Below are 12576 nucleotides of genomic sequence, written 5' to 3' on the forward strand. Positions count from 1 at the left end.
TTGTCTGTGTGTCTTTCGTTCATCTTTCTTCTTTCTATCTCTCTCATTTGTCTTCTCTCTATGTCTCTCTCGCTCATCTCTCTTCTCTCTGTCTCTCTCATCTCTTTTCTCTCTCTGTCTCTCTCGCTCATCTCTTTTTTCTCTCTCTGTTTCTCTCGCTCATCTCTCTTCTCTCTATCTCTCTATTTTTCTATTCTCTCTCTCGTTCATCTCTTTTCGCTTTCTTTCTATATGTCTCTCTCATCTCTTGTTTTTCTCTATTTTTCTATATGTCTCTCTCTATCTCTTTCTCTCTTTGTCTCTCTGTCTCTCTATATCTCTTTCTCTCTTTATCTCTCTCTCACTTATCACTTTTCTCTCTTTCTTTCTCTCTCTATGTCTGTTTGTTTGTCTCTCACTCTTTTGTTTCTCTCTGTTTCTCTCTATGTGTCTGTCTGTCTATTTGTCTCTCTCCCCCATTGTGTTCACATTACTCACTCTCTCCCTCATCGCTTCTCTATTTACTGAGCTCTCCACTACAAGAAAATGCACTTTTAGCGACCACTTTGTCTCTCTCTCGCTCATCACTCTGTTTCTGTCTCTCTCTCTCGCTTTCTCTCCTCTATCTGTCTCTCACTCATCTCTCTCTCTCTCTCTCACTACTTATCTCTTTTACCAACTTCACCTCTACGACTACCATTACTACTACCATTGCCACCACTCCACTACCACCACTACCACTACTGCCACTACTACTACCACTACCTCTCTTTCACCCCTGCCACTCCATTTACACTACCACTACCACAACTTCATCACTAATTTCTTTCGCTATCACCACCACCACCACCATCTCTCTTTCACCTTTTTTTCATTAAAATATTTTTCATTAAAATATTGTCCCTACTTCTACCAAATAAAAAAAAAATAATATTTTTTTTTCATTAAAATAAAAATGAAACAAATAAATTTTCAATCTTCGTAACTAAAAAAAAAAAAGAAATTTTTTTAAAAAAATTCATTAACTAGAAAAAATATATATTTTTGACCCTTAAAAATATATATATATATATATATTTTATTTTTTTTTGGTTCCCGCCCCTCTTTTTTTAGCTTTCCGCTCCCTCGCCCCCAAAAGCAAAAAAATCCCCAATCTCTCAAACCCAAAAATCCCTAATATGTTCCTCCCTTACCGCCGCTGCTGCCTCCCTCTCTCTCTCCTCACCGCCCCTCACCGCCACTCCTCCCTCACCGGCGATCTTCCCTCACCGCCGATTTCAAAGGGTATCTCTCTCTCTCTCTCTCTCTCTCTCTCTCTCTGTGTCGGGATTTCGGATATATGGGGTTTTCATACACACACACACACACACACACACACACATATATATATATATATATACATCTGTGAGTGTATATAGGGGGGTTTTTGATCTGTTACATATATATATATATATATGATCTGTTTTTTTTTCTTCACCTCTTTTTTTATATGGATCTGGAGCTTTATATCATCTCTTTAGTGTTGTCCAATAACCCACTTAAGTCTTTCTTTCTTTTTTCTATTTTATGCTGGAGATGTCGAGGCTGATAGGAATCTTTCTCTTCATGACATTGCAGATGGTGATGGAGATCGATGACTGAGATCGATGCCAAAGAGCTACGACAGCAAAAAATGAGGCAAAGCTTCTAATTTTTTGGTGATCAAACTTCACTAATGGGATAAATATAACACTAGTTTGCAATTTATAATATTTTTTATGTACATATGCATCTTACCTTGAGCCAACACATAACCCTACCTCTTGGTGAGGTGAGGTATGATAGCCTTTTGAAGTGAAACCTTTATATTTTTGTTGTGTTTTTGCCTGCATATTACTCTGTTTTTTATGTTCTTTGGTGATAGATTCTATTTAATTAGTTGGGTGTGCATGCTGACTTGTGCTGATTAAGTTTTAGCATTGCATTTCTTAAAAATAACAGAAAACAGGGATAGTTTATTCATTGGGTTGAAAATTTTTTGTTGGATCTAAAATTGGGTTTGGAAATAGGTAGATAAAATTGGGCTTGCATTATGGAACCGTTTTATGCACATGATTTCTGGACTACAAGCACATCAGTTTCAATGATTTGGCTATGTGCAAGAAACCAGAAAATTAAAATACTATAGTTAATCTAATGAATAAAGAGAAAGAAATACTCAATCTTGAGTTCCAAGTTAAATTGAAAATCCTAATTATGAAGATGGAATTGAAAAATAAATGTAGTTGCAAGATTTCCTCTTTGGCTTTATCAGCCTTAAATGGAATTGAAAAATAAATGTAGTTACGATTGTAATTGTTTTGTAATCGTAACTTTTCCTTTATCAGCCTTAAAAGGTTTCATCTGATATGCCATGGGAGTGATTTCTTAAGCTTTTGGGAAGTAGTATTCATGCTAACAGCAATGAATTGAGTCTATTGTAATTCCCTTGGGATGCACGTCCTTCCTGGTTTGATTTTGGTTTTTTTGATTGATTTTTCTTGGCAGGAAAATACGGAGTCTTTGTCAGATAAGGAGAAGACCTTGTTATCCCTAGCAAAGATGGGGTATACGGTGGAAGAGGCGTCAATAGCTATGGATAGATGTGGTGCATATTTGATAATATGTTTGTTTTATGCTATTTTTGGTTTTGATATTGTTTGTTTCGGAGATCATTCAGGTTTTTGGATTTATATTCTGCCACATGTATCTTTCCATGTATGTTTTGTTCTGTCCATTATCTGTCAACATGTGAATAGTTGGTTGTGGTTTCTTTTTGTTTTGGTTGTTAAATTTTGTCGTCATAATCTGCATTCCATTTCCTCACGGGACTTGCTACTTACACTGCATATTTTTGTTGAAGCTGCTTTAAAGAATGATGTCAGAATTTCCTGGGTTCTCTTCTCTTTTTGTGTGCTTTGCTGAGAGAAAGAATTAGGTCTCCTTCCATTTGATTCCTAAAGCATATTCTGACCTTTTTTTTTTATTTTTATTGTGAATGGGTTATTATTGTGAGACACTAGATAACTACATTATTTACTTGATATCTTTTCTCACTGCACTGGTCTTTGATGCTTTATGTTACTATAGTTTCTAGCCAAGAAGTACGGACACTTCTCGTGTTCATTTTGGACATGTGTCAGACATTGACACTCGTCGGACACTTCGTGAAGTGAGTTGAACATACATGCAAACATGTCTTATTATTTTTTAAATTATTTTAGACTTGGACACGCTTTACATGCTTGGGAGACACACATGAAACGCATTACAAGCTTGAAGAAAATAACTTAGGATTCAATGATAAAAGAATAACAATCTCTCCTACTGTAGACTTTAGGAAATATTGTTACGTTGTACTCTTTTATTATCTTTGAATGAAATATTCAAATATGTCATATGATAAAAATATATATATTGTGTTTTCAGAGCATCCATCTTTGTCATTTTTTAAATTTAAAGAATTTTTAATGCTTGTTTTATAAGAAGTTGCTGAAAAGGCCAGTTTTTTAAAGCTGCAATTCGGACTAGTCTGGTTCAAGACTTAAGCTGCTTTGCTAGTTTATGTGAAAACACTTCCAGCTCTGATTTTTGTTTACAGTTTCTCGCTACATTTGGATTCTTATTAGCTAATGTATTTTATTTTATTGTGTTATATATGTAAATTTAATGATATCAGTTCTGATTTTTGTCTCTGTGATGTTTGCACATGTTTTTATGTATCTAAATATTAACATATACCCAAAATTGTGACTCCATATCAAGATGATTTGTGTTATGTGTATGATGATTGCTTGTCTTTGTTTCTCTTTGTTGTCTTTGGCTAGTTATGTTTGTGTATCTGTGTTTGCTTAGGTATCTCTATATATCTTTATTTTGTTTCTACTGTCCAGCAGAGAAGAAAACTATATACATGTTATTTATGCCTCCTAGGTGCTTGTTAAAATGAAAAGTTTGGTGAAACAAAAATGTTATATATAACTGCCCTTACAAAAAAAATTCTGGATTTTTTTGAAGAAAATTTTTTTGGTTATTTAAAAATAAAATAAAAATTAAAAAACGAATTCTAGAATGTATGCTAAAATGACAATAACATTGGGCACAAGTAGATATCAGTACATTGTATTTGGTAGCAATGTTTCAAACAATTTCTGAAAGTTATGTGAGAAAGACAATGGGTAACTGAATCATGAGTTTTGGCCTATTGATTGAGTAGCACCACTATGTAGTTTGAGGTTGTGGTTCAACTTCTATGGAGAAGAGTTCAATTGGGTTATATGTAGTTTTTCTTATGATTGTAATTGAGTTTGGAGATTGTTGGGCTTTTAAACTTCAAATAGATGTGTATTAAATTAACAAAAAATAATAAATTTTGTTTTCTCTAATTTCCTTGTTCAACTGTTATTGGAAATTTGGAATTTAGTTATGATCTTATAGTGAGCAATATGTGGAGTGGAGCTTTCGGGTATGAGACCAACTGTTTATATTTCTTTCTTTTGGTGGTTTTATTGATAGGGTAACTTTTATGTGAATTTGATAAAAAAAATTCTTTTAAGAACTCTTTTTTTCGTTCAACATAATTAATATTTTCTTTTAACACAGTTTTGGCACACACTTGGCCCCCTCATCCACAAATATGGTGAGAGGATTGTTTATGACTCTGGAATTGATGCACAGGCTACTGTTTCTAGCATTGTTAGGGACCAAACCTGGCAGTGGCCTGGTACTCAGACTTGGGAACTTACTAAGATTAGGAATTCTAGCCTTAGGGATATGGTGCCTTCTGATAGGAAAGACTAGCCAATTTGGACTCCTTCAAATGGTCTCTTCTCTGTTCACTCTGCTTGGGATTTGTTTAGAATTCATAAGCCTAGAGTGACTTGGCATAAGCTTATCTGGTTTAAGTCCCATATTCCTAGATTAGTACTGTGGTTTGGATGGCTATCCTTGGTGGATTGAATACCCTTGATAGATTGGTTGTATATGGGGTTATGAGTTCTGCTCAGTGTGTGTTGTGTCACCATTAGGATGAGGATTATGAGTTCTGCTCTGTTACATAAATGTAATATGCATTGGCAAGCTATGAATTGGGGTAGTTGTGTGGACTGGTTATCTGGGCAATTCTCTGGTCATTCTTTGGCCACGACTGCTAGGAAATTAATGTTTACTAGTACGACTTACTGTATCTGGCAGGAGAGAAATGCTAGGATCTTCTTATCTGTTTGTACTCCTACTAATATGATTGTACGAAAAGTTGAATCTCTGGTTAGGTGCAGGCTCTTATCTGTTAACAATTTCAAGGAGGATGGGGATAATGATTGGTTTATGGACTCATGGCATCTTCCTCATACAGTGTTGAGGGCACATGCTCTTTGAGCTGTTTGTACTCGTACTTCCAGTGTCTCTATATATATTGCTGCGTGTTTGGATCTTCCTCTTGCAGGTCTCCTAGATCAGTCCTTTGGAGTTGCCTTATTTTCCCCTTTGTATTCACAACTTTGTTGGTACTTAGGGATGTTGTGGTTTGAGTGATTGTGAGCCTTCACAGTTAGTATTGTAATGGCAATTATTGAGAGTGAGTGTTGAGAGCCTATATATGAGTGGTGAGGCTCTATAGCTAGGTTTTTGTGGGTTGAATGATGGTGAGCCATATAGTTTATCCAATTCTTTTCTGTAGGTTGTCAAGCTGGTCCTAATTGTAAGGGAGTTTTTTTTGTTGAGGGTTGAGTGATTGGTTAGCCCTCATAAATTTTAGTGCCTTGGAGCTGAATGATACATGAAACTAAGTATACCTTAATCTATAATTGAATGATAATAATTGATGATGATGTGATAGTGAAATATTGGTGTTAACTTTGGTTTGTTCTTTGTGATGTTCAGGAGATAGTGATGTCATAGAAAAACCAGTAGACCCGATTAAAGTTTACTCTGAGAGATATGTAGTTGTTCCTGATGACAACGTAAGTGTTCTTTCCATAGTTTTCATTGTCTTCATTACTGGTGTTTAAATAGTTGGTTTCTCCAAAAGATTATAATTTGCAACTGTTATCTATTTATTTGTAGGTCAAAAGGATAAATTTTGCCGAGGGGAAGATTTGATTCTAAAAGTAAGGAATTTGCAGCTTGATTTTTGAAATAGGCTCAAAATTGAGATCTTGTTGGAAATTTTTTATTTTTTTATTTTTTGTAAGAGCATTTAAATATCCAATGTGCTGATTGGTGAATTTTAGATTTTATTTTATTATTTTATTTTTTTTAGGATTTGGGTGAATTTTATAATTTAAATATGCTTTTATGAACATGTACAGTTTAATTATTCTTTGTAAAATATTGAATTTGATGGTTTGATCAATTTTTATTTTTATTTTCTGTTATGATGTTTTTGTGAATGAAATGTAAAAATAGAAAATTTTATATTTTTTATACTTTTTGCAACGGCATCACACCGTCGCAAAAATAGTGTTTTTTAAAAAAAAAAAGACTATTGGCGACGGTATTTTTTTGCTGTCTCAAATAACATTTTTAGCGACGGTAAAATAGGGCCGTCGCAAAAAAGTCAAGAAATTTCAAACGTTATTAGCGGCTGCACGGTGCCGTCGCAAAAAGGCAAAAAATGCCGTCGCAAAACATTAGCGACGGCATTTACCGTCGCAAAAACTCTTTTGCAACCCCTGCAGTTGCGACCCCCCTCTTGCCGTCGCAAAAAGTTATTTTGCCGTCGCAAAAAGTATTAGCGACGGCATTAGGAGTATTAGCGACGGTATTTTACCGTCGCAAAAAGTCATTTTTTTTGTAGTGAACAATACTGTTTGTTGGTCTGTTCTTAAAAAAACTCATTTTAATTTAGAATGTTATGATTTATTTAATTTTTTTTTATATAATCTCATTCAACTAAATAAAAAATAATACCTAATATGATATTTTTTATTCCTAATTAAATAATATAATCTTTTTACTTATTGATTTATTATTTTGAATTCAATCTATCAAACTAAAATAAAAAGGGTACACAAACACCCCTTTAACATTTGATGGAAATACAGACACTTCTAATATTTTCAATATATCACAGATATTCCTTGACAGTTACAAGTTCTATCGCAAACAACTTCTGAATCCTAGACACCTCCATCATTTTGCACAAGGACAGAACACTCTTTAACATTTTGCCAAAAGACCATAGACTCCTCTTTAACTTAAATAAATATATGTGTTTATGGAATTGATTAAATATTATAATAAAAAAATCTTATATGTACAATTATCAAATTAACTTAATTTTTTTATGTTGATCTATAGTTAATGATCTAATTATTTAATCAAATAAATATTCAATTATTATTTACAATTTTTAAATATTTTATTTCAATCTAAAATTAATATTTTTATCTACGTTATTTTCAAAATGATTTCTCCCTAAATCTATGGTTGTAGTAAAATTTAGGAAAAATTAGTCTAAGGTCCATCTCCCATTTATAGTAATGGAAGAGATCTACAATATTATTTTATGATGTCTAAGGTCCCTACAGAGAAATTTGATATCCAATTCTATTCTAACATGAAAAATCGACACTGCATGAAGTCATCTTCTTACACAAACGCACACTCTCTCTCTACTTTCTCTCTCTAAAACTATATATATCTATCTCTCTTTGAAATAGTTGGCACTGTTTGGAGACTCTTTCTCGCTCATCTTTTTCGGTTTATGTATGGCACAAACCTCAACTTTCTTTGTCAAACAAAGCACCACGATGAACCAAAACATCGGGAACAATTTTGTGATCCCACCTGCCTCCATTCACACACTCTCCGCGATCGGAATGATAATCTGCGTCACAGCCTATGAGAAGATTTTTGTTCCGGCACTCAGGAAAGCCACCGGCAATGAACAAGGCATTAGAATCCTCCAGAGGATCGACATTGGCATGGTATTCCCAGTTATAGCCATGCCTATAGCGGCATTAGTGGAACAAAAGATTCTAAGAGAAGTAGAGAGAGAGATTGTTAGAGTAGAGAGAGTCGGTTATCTGTCTATGAGCGTGCTCTGGTTAGCTCCTCAGTTCATCATTCTTGGGATTGGCGATGTGTTTACACTTGTTGGCCTACAAGAGTACTTCTATGATCAAGTTCGAGATTCAATGAATTTGTGTATGTACGTGTGGTATATATATGGTGTGTGTTTGGACTAGTGAACTGAATTTTTTTTTTTCATTTGAACTGAATTTTTCTCTAGGTTGAAACCAGAGAAGTTCTCTGGTTTTTTAACTGAATTTTCTCTGGGTTGAAACCAGAGAAATTGTCTGGGTTGGAGTGCGATTTTCTCTGAGTTTGGGTAAATTTCTCTAGGATGGACTAAATTTCCAAAATTTCTCTAAAAAATCTAGAGAAATTCTGGAAGAATTTCTCTGTTGAGATTTTCTCTATGAAGAAATAGGTAGAGTTGAATCTGCTGTTCTATTGATTTGATAAACTGCCCCAGAGAAATTCTGTCACGGCCCAAACCCGCCCCTATGGGTTTAGCACTGTAACCGGCCAGTAATCCGAGATTATCAAAGGCCTGCTTAACAGTCAGACAATAATACAGAGTACAGGGGCATGACGGAAGCCAAAACAGTAAATAAACAGTGTCCAATGAGCTGTGACAGTCTGTATGCGAAAAGATTTTTCATGCGAATATACATGAACAATACAGAACAGTATGTACAACATTTATAGTCGATCCGAATAGGGACTTAATCCCTATTAGACAGTACAGTACAGTGCTATCAGTCTATACAGTTATTACAAAACAGATACAGAGACAGACGGGGGAAATTAAAACACCCCTAAGCCAAAGCTTGGCAGGCTTAGAACCTCGCAGTGAGGCACAATGATTGGCTTGACAAAAAAGGAGTCTAACCTACGCTCCTAGCTTCGGTCTGGTGCTTGTACACCTATATATATATATATATATATATATATATAAACAGTGAGTTAAAGCCTAGTGAATAACATAATGCGTAAAGAGGTTAAGAATGAATGTCCTTACAGTAATGAAAACAGTTCATTAAATCAGTATTTCAATCATTCAGTCGTAACAGTCATATGTGGTACATCCATTAGCATAGCAGTACAGTAGACAGTAGGTCTTAAAAGACCGAGCAGTCAATAATGGCCATCAGTAATGGTTCTAAACATGGGAACCGATAGAGATCTCTGTAACAGTAGCAGTAACAGTAACAGTAGTTGCTAAGGATGCCACAATACAATTCAGAATAGAGGACATACATTCATTCAGTTAACAGTAACAGTTCAGAAAGCAGTTCAATTAACAGTCAGAAAATATTCATCTTTGAACATATCATTACACATTTGTTACTCACAGAGTTCTGGGCTACAGTTAAGCTAGAGCGCGTCTCCAGTCGCCAACCCTACACAGTTTACAGGACGAACACACACTAAGCTACACAGTTGGGAAAGATAATAACTTAATCCCTAATTTGCCTCGGTGTGTTCTACATCTATATCCTCATTAAGATGCCTTAAACTAGGCCTAAGAATGCCTAGGATGAAATGAGGATGCAAAGATGCACTTTAAACATTTTTAGAAAATAGGGGTCATGCTCGAGCATAGGTTACTCCGCTCGAGCGAACATGCAGACAAAGGTTTCCGCTTGGGCATAGACTTACCCGCTCGAGCGTTCTGCAAAACAGTCAAAAGTGCTGGATATGTGAAATTCACGTTCGATTGGGCACTCGATACCCGCTCGAGCGAAAGACACAAGGTCCCGCTCGAGCGTGAATTACCCCGCTCGAGCTAACTTAAAAACAGAACAAAATGCTGGGAGCATGATTTCCACGCTCGAGCGCCAGTCACCCCGCTCGAGCGTGAGTTCAAAATCTGGAATTTCCAGATTTGAACTTCCAAGCTCAAATCAACCTTAGATGCATCAAAACCATACTATTTGGGCCAATTTTTCAGAAAACATTCCAAAACTCAAAGTTTAACATGATTCAAAGCTCAAATGTAAAATCGAAGCCCCAAAGGAAGATCAATTGAGCCCAAATTGAAACTAAATTTCATGAATATGAAGAACATGCAAGCATGCTAGAATTTAACTAATTCAAAGCTTCCAATACTTGCTCTAATGAGCCAATTCTTACAAAATCAAGATGAAATCATGGTCTACTCCCAAAACATGGACATGCATGTGAGGAATTATGAACTACAGCCTCATAACTTCAATATATATATACATGCATGCAACAATTAAGCTTCAACACAACAATTTGAGCCATAAATTGGCTCTAGTCTTCAACTTTGCTCTAAACCATGCAAGAATCAATTTAAACACAAGAATGAGAAGATGAATTTCTACCTTAAGTCTTGTATTCAAGTATAGAAACTCAATTGCACAAATCCTTAACAATTTCTTCAAGTTCTCTAGCCAATTCTCCAAGTTGAACTCAATTCCTCACACTCCCTCACTCTAGTCGGCTATGGAACTCAAAATGGCTGAAGAAGTATGTTTGAAGAAGGCTCAAATGTGTTTAGATAGTGGGCCACTAGTGTGGTATTTTGGTGAATTAAGTCAATTGGTGCAATTTATCAACGTTTAATCTAATTTAAGCATACCAAATCACATTTCGGATAAATACACCATAAAATCACATAAATTATAATGATCATAAATCATTAATCAATTTCAGATTCGGCCGCCGATAAGGCCTTCAATTTGCAGTTTAAAGCATAAAACACGAACAGATAATTAAACAGTCAAACAGATAGAGTTGCAGTTTAACTAATATACTCAATCAATTCGGCTTCAGTTTTCAGTCAGTCAGTCAATTAACATATTTAGCCTCAGTTTAACAGTAATCAATGGCTTATCAGTAAACAGTGGTGAGAGTTATTACAAATTCTTTCAGTCCGGAGAAATTACCTTTCAACCCAGAGAAATTCACAAAAAGTTAGTGAAAATTCCCTTCTAATCTAGATATATCAAAAGGTTTTACTTCTAAACTATTACGTAACTCTAATTTGAGTTGCATGTGCATGGCGTGTGTCTGAATGCAAGTGTTGTTCCAAGGTCTTCTGGGAGCTTGCTTACTATTCTACATTGATTGTATATAAACAGATGAGGTTACTACAGAGAAGTTGCGCAGTTAGACCAAGGAAATCCTCGTCCACCACCAAACAAGTACAGATGCAGCTTCAAATGATGATGGTGACAACGACAAATATGATACTTCAAGGGAGAATGGCGACAACAATGCAAAGGTAGAAGAAAAACCCAAATGTTATGAGGTTGCTCATAATTCCGGTCACAGCAGCAACAAAGAGAGTAATGGTGCAATGGTGAAGAGAGAATTTGAAGTAGTAGTAGTAGCCCAAGCTTGAATGAGACTGCTTGTGAAACGTAAAAATGTGGTTCTCTTACCACAATGCATTTCTTTCTTCTTCTTCTTATTTTAAGTAGTAAATGGGTGATTATTGGATATGTTATTGGGTATTATCAAGGTGATGTTTCTTAATTTTATTTTATTATATGTGATTGGTTCCCTCAATCCGCTGTTGATCGTATTTAAATTATTATTTTGAGGGAGTGGGTTAGTTGGGTTGGCTAGTGGTGATGGCTGGAGGATGTTTAGGGGATGAGTAGCAAAGGAGGAAGATTGAAATACTCGGCCACGAAATTTCTCTGGAGAGAAACAGAGAATTTCTCCGGGTTGGAGAGAATTTCTCTGGATAGAATTTCTCTGGATCAAATTGAGGGACCTTAGACATTATGAAAATATTAGATGTCCTTTATATTATAAAGTCTTAATACCAGAGACCTTAAAAAAAAAACCCTAAAATTTAAGGGGGGGAAAAAAGTGTATGATTTTCACCATTAAAGTGAAATTTAAGAACTACGGTAGTTATGTTATGAAAAAATCTTTAAAAATATAACAAACCATTTGTAATGAAAAATATTACGAATCTTCTTAATAAGAAAATGTAAATAAAATATAAATTTTTAGATGAAAATAAAATATTTTAAAATGATAAATAATATTTGAATATCTATTTGATTAATTATTTTGAAAATACACAGTCAGTAGGAGGTAGGAGTGCAAAAATAGCCCGGCTTAGGCCCTTTCAAGGTCCTACCAAAATTTAGCCCAAGTCGGGCAGGGCTATTCAGGAAAAATTGTTGTCCAGGCCTAAGCCCAAACCCAGATTTAGGAAAAAGCAGGCCTCGGCCCTAGGTGCAAGCCTAGGCTCGGGTCAAACCTAGGCCTCTTTTTTTTTTTCTTTTACTGAATTAAGCATTCACAATGTCTGATAAAAAAAAATAAAAAAATGTAAAAAGTAACTTTTATTTAAAAATGAAATGAAATATTATAAATTCATATTATCAAATAGATATAAATTATTGATGGTAGAAAATTGTATCACTATAAATCAAATACATTTAACTATGTTGGTGCCTACTAGCATACCAATTATTTGTATTATGCTCCATCTCAAAGTAAAAATAAAAATATTACAAAATTACATACTGGGGAAAATTGGTAGGCTCCACTTTGGGTCCATAATGATCATCCGAACCATTC

The 12576-nt window shown here is 34.9% G+C and overlaps 1 pseudogene; it reads left to right on the forward strand.

Annotated features, from left to right (window-relative positions):
- The first annotated feature begins 7748 nt into the window (after positions 1 to 7748).
- On the forward strand, positions 7749 to 8282 carry LOC114278985 (protein NRT1/ PTR FAMILY 5.7 pseudogene; annotated as a pseudogene).
- Positions 8283 to 12576: the final 4294 nt, after the last annotated feature.

This window comes from Camellia sinensis, unplaced genomic scaffold (genome assembly GCF_055761805.1).
Source record: "Camellia sinensis isolate YWXY unplaced genomic scaffold, ASM5576180v1 Unanchor10, whole genome shotgun sequence".
NCBI lineage: Eukaryota > Viridiplantae > Streptophyta > Magnoliopsida > Ericales > Theaceae > Camellia > Camellia sinensis.